Source organism: Loxodonta africana, chromosome 4 (assembly GCF_030014295.1).
Source record: "Loxodonta africana isolate mLoxAfr1 chromosome 4, mLoxAfr1.hap2, whole genome shotgun sequence".
Taxonomy (NCBI): Eukaryota; Metazoa; Chordata; class Mammalia; order Proboscidea; family Elephantidae; genus Loxodonta; species Loxodonta africana.
Window position 1 is genome coordinate 84,580,003 of NC_087345.1, and position 5,303 is coordinate 84,585,305.

General features: G+C 38.0%; 1 pseudogene; it reads right to left on the bottom strand.

Moving 5' to 3' along the window:
- Positions 1-257: 257 nt before the first annotated feature.
- Positions 258-2,577, bottom strand: LOC100667846 (olfactory receptor 6C2-like; annotated as a pseudogene).
- Positions 2,578-5,303: the final 2,726 nt, after the last annotated feature.

A 5,303-nucleotide genomic window follows, 5' to 3' on the forward strand; every position in this document is an offset into this window, starting at 1 on the left:
GATATGCTTTCATTTTAATTTTGTTGTGTTTTACTTTTTGGTATTACCGATTTGAAGATGAAGCCAAAATTTAAATTTTAGAATGCCATTGATGTGTCTATTAAGGGAGAATATTACTAACATGCCTATTAAGGGGTAATGTTTATGAGAAAATGAATGCCTAGACCAGGATAAGTGAGACAGTGTTTTGAGAAAGCTGACCTGATAACAGAGTTTGGAAAGTTCACTCTAACGTGTAAACTGTACTTCCCATTCCCCTATTTTTTGGAAAATATCACAACTCTTTTGATTGAGTCATTGAAGGCCTGTTTTACTTGCTTGTTCCTCAGGGTGTAAAAGAAGGGGATCAGCATGGGGGCAATGGAAGTGGTGAGCACTGTCACGGCCTCATTAATGGCCACTGAATTCTTTGCTGAAGGTTTAATGTAGATGAAGATGCAGCTGCCATAGGTGATAGAAACCACAATTATGTGGGAAGAACAATTAGAAAAGCCTTTTTTCTTTTGCTGAGCAGATGGAAATACTAGAATTGCCTTGGTAATATAAATGTAGGACAGAAAGACACACATAAGCGTCATAATGAGAGTCAGCACGGTACAGATTATAACAGTCTATACCATGAACCAAGTATTTGATCAAGAGATCTTCAGGAGGGGAGTTGCATCACAGATAATTGCAATATTCCAGATTCAAGTCCAGGATGAGTGGGGGGATTATAATTATAATTATAAACAGACCAGCCGCCCAACAGCAAAATACAAGTCTTCTGCAGACTGTGCTGTTCATGATGGTCACATAGTGTAGAGGTTTGCAAATGGCCACATAGCAGTCATAGGACATGGCAGCCAGAAGGAAAAATTCTGTCACAAAAAGAGGTCAGTAAAAAATATTTGACTGGCACAGGCACTGTAGGTAATGAGCTTGTCACCTGTTCCTATGTTGTACAAATACCTGGGAATACAGGCAGATGTGAATGAGATCTCTAAGAAGGAGAAATTTTGTAGAAAGAAGTACATGGCTCTTTTGAGGTGAGAATCCAATAAGACGAGTGTGATGATTGTCAGGTTCCCAGTTACACTCAACATATAGGTGAGAAAGAGAAAGATAAAACACAAAACCTGCAGCTGTGGGTCATCTGTCAGTCCCAACAGGATGAATGTCGTTACTGTGCGGTTTGTCATCACTGACTCCTGACTTCTGTCCAATCTGCATGTCATATTCAGAGATATTTTATTATAGATCATTTTAACTGTAGTACATTTATTCTGTTCAGACTTTTCTTATTCATCAAAGTATATGATCAACAGTTTTTGCATCTTGAATCCACACTCTGAAAAGAATTGCTTTTGACTGTTATTAGTCTCCCACTTCATAAGGAGCACAGATGTCATTCAGCTCAAAAATTATTTGTTTGATATATTTTCTTGGCACTTTGTTCCTTCTTAAAATGCTAAAGTAAGTCAGATAACGGGTTCATGTTGCACATTCTATAGTCTCTTGACTTCTCCGTTCTAGCTCTTAAGCTCAAAGAGTTTTGTTTTCTGGTTTTGTTCATAGCACACATGGATTTTCTTCAATGAACATGGCTAAACTCTACACACACACATGCACGTATACACACACACAGGAGCTCCAGCTCCCCTCCTGACTCCTTCTTAGCTCCATCCGCCCCTAAGTAATTCTTATATTCTACGGTGTTGCAGAATGCAGCAAATCTTATTGGTTAATTAAAGGTTTTCCATTCATCCTTGCATGAAATACTCTCATAAATTAGCTTCAAATACCCTACAGGTCTACAGGCGTTATTTTTTCCCCTTAGTCTTTTATCTGTTGTTATTTCCTAATGTAGTCTTCATCCCACTTCACCTCTCATCATAACTGACATCCCTCTGAGTTTTCATCAATTCCTTTGGGTTCATTTTAAAATTAGTGTCTCTAGCCCTGAAATTTTTCTTCTTCAGAGAATAGCGAAATGTTTTCCTGGAGACTCAAATCTATTTGTGCATGAACTCACTTCGTTGTGTTAATTAATATGTTCTTTTATGAATGTTAGGCAGATTCACTCTGTCCACCTGAGCTGTGAGTCCAGTTATGGCTTCACGGGTACAGTTTACAACATAAGGAAGAACTGATATGGCTCAAGGTTTTCCTGACACTAGATCACTCCCAGGGAATTTACGGACACGTTGAACAACTATGTTGATTGAATTGCTATGTCACTGAAGTAGCCTCTCCTACCTTTCTCCACCCTTCCTTCTAAGACCTCAGGTAATGCGTATATCACTGAGTAAACTTCCTCAGCCCTGTTAACACTGGGCAATATTCAATGCTCTAGAAAAATTTTATTTTATTTTTCCCAAGATACTACAAAGTATAATGAAGCAAGATTTAACAGGTGACTGACAGTGAAATGTGACCAACTGGTTTTTCTTTATTTTCTTTTCAAAATTTGAGCAGGGAAGGTACTGAGGTGATGCATCTTCAGACAGTATGTCATTCTTTTGGGGGATTGTGAAGTATGCTTATATCATTATATGCATATATAGATCTTTTTTTATATGATGTTGACAATATACATAATAAAGTTCTAAATCACTTTAAATGCCAAATATACTTATGCATAAAATCTCCCCCAAATGACATTTATATATCCAAAGAAATTGCATTCTAAAGAACGAGAAAATGGGCATTTTCCCAAATATAAAAATTATTACTTACATCTTTGATTTTTAAAAGATTTATAAAATAAATTTTGCTTCCAAAGAATAATAAGGCTCAGATAACACGGAAGCAAATATAATTCAGATGACAAACTTAATCTCACAACTTACTATTACAACTGTCAGTCATAGTTTGTGTTGGCTGTTGAAACATACCAAGTCTTAAAACTTCTAGGTTGAAAATGGTACTTCGGATGAAGATTTTCATGTGAACTTCTGCTGATTTTTGCTTATGAATCCACTGTCATATTTATGACAACTCTGGAATGCATAGAGCTCTCTGAAGTACCCATTTTTAACCAATTACATGGACTTCCTTGTTGGACTATTATAAATTCCACAAGAAAGAGAAGAAAAAAAGTGGCAGCAATATGAGGGTTATGGAATCTGAGGAATCCTCTCGTGTTTCAGGAGAGCTGCCATTCTGACCTCTCCGGGCAGCAAGTGAGTTTACTACATCTGACTTCACAATTGCTTTATTTGATAAAAATGCAACTAAGTGAATGAACAAAGAGTCCTTCGTGACCGACAGACAAGATCACTAATGAATCTTCTGAGTAATAAAATTTGGAGGAATGAAAGTATGGTAACAAAGACACCATTGGAGACAGTGTCCTTGGAGACAGAAGGGTGCAGCATCAGATGCTGTGTTTTGATGAAAAATTTGTTGTATGTGAGCTATTTTGGGTACAGCATGAATATTGGTGTACAACCACATTGTGATAGTTTTATATTTTCAATCTGCTTAACCAAGCTTGAAGCACACCTCAACGTCTTGGTATCAATGTCACTAAGTATCAAATATGTACGTATACCACATTTAAAATACAAATCACATTCTCCAATTGAGTGTCCCCATTCATACTCAACAGTAGGACAACAGAAGAATCAGATTATGAAACACAAGCTTAGCTTCATTTTACTGTCAAATTGCTTAATCTGATACGTATCATAACGGAGGAGAATAAAGAGAGCACATTTCTTTTTTTTTTTTTTTAATTTATTGTCCTTTAAGTGAAAGTTTAAAAATCAAGTCAGTCTCTCATACAAAAACTTATAAACACCTTCCTATGTAGTCCTAGCTGCTTTCCCCCTAATGAGACAGCACACTCCTCTCTACCCTGTATTCCTCGTGACCATTCAACCAGCTCCTGTTCCCCTCTGCCTTCTCATCTCTCCTCCAGACAGGAGCTGCCCACATAGTCTCATGTGTCTACTTGAGCCAAGAAGCTCACTCTTCGCCAGTATCATCTTCTGTCTTATAGTCCAGCCCAATCCTTCTCTGCAGAGTTGGCTTCATGAATGGTTCCAGTCTTGGGCTAACATTGGGTCTGGGGACCATGACTTCCAGGGTCTCTCTAGTCTCATTCAGAACGTTAAATCTGACCTTTTTAAGAGAATTGGAAGTCTGCTGTTCTCCTGTTACATCAGGGGTTCTCTATTGTGTTCCCTATTAGGGTAGTCTGGCACCCTATATTTCTTCTGGTCTCAGGCTGATATAGTCTCTGGTTTATATGACCCTTTCTGTCTCTTGGGCTCATATTTACCTTGTGTCTTTGGTGTTCTTCATTCTCCTTTGCTCCAGGTGGGTTAAGACCAAATGATGCATCTTAGATGGCCGCTTGCTAGCGCTTACAACCCTAGATGCCACTCACCAAAGTGAGATGCAAAACATTTTCTTAAGACATTTTGTTATGCCAATTGACCTAGATATCCCCTGAAACCATGGTCCACAGACTCCCGTCCCTGCTACTCTGGCCTTCGAAGCATTTGGTTGTATTCAGGAAATTTCTTAGCTTTTGGTTTAGTACAGTTGTGTTGACCGCCCTTGTATTGTCTGTTGTCTTTCCCTTCACCTAAAATAGCTCTTGTCTACTATCTAATTAGTGAATACCGCTCTCCCTCCTTTCCCACCCTCATAAGCATCAAAGAATATTTTCTTCTCTGTTTAAACTTTTTCTTGAGTTCTTATAATAGTGGTCTCATACAATATTTGTCCTTTTGCAACTGACTAATTTCACTCAGCATAATGCCTTCCAGATTCCTCCACGCTATGAAGTGTTTCACAGATTCATCTTTGTTCTTAATCTTTGGGTACGATTCCATTATGTGAATATACCATAATTTATCTATTCGTCCATTGATGGGGGACTTGGCTTATTTCATGTTTTTGCTATTGTAAACAGTGCTGCAATGAACATAGGTGTGCACGTATCTGTTCGTGTGAGGGCTCTAACTTCTCCAGGATATATTCCAAGGAGTGGGATTGTTGGATCATATGGTAGTTCTATTTCTAGCTTTTTAAGGAAGTGCCAAATTGGTTTCCAAAGTGGTTGTGCCATTTTACATTCCCACCAGCAGTGTATAAGTGTTCTAGTCTCTCTACACCCTCTCCAACATTTATTAGTTTGTGTTTTTTGGATTAATGCCAGCCTTTTGTTAAAAAAAAAAAAAAATTTTCTTGTTTTGTTGGGGTGAGATGAGATCTCATGGTAGTTTTGATTTGCATTTCTTTAATGGCAATGATCATGAGTATATGCTCACGTCTCTGTTAGCTGCCTGAATGTCTTCTTTGGTGAAGTG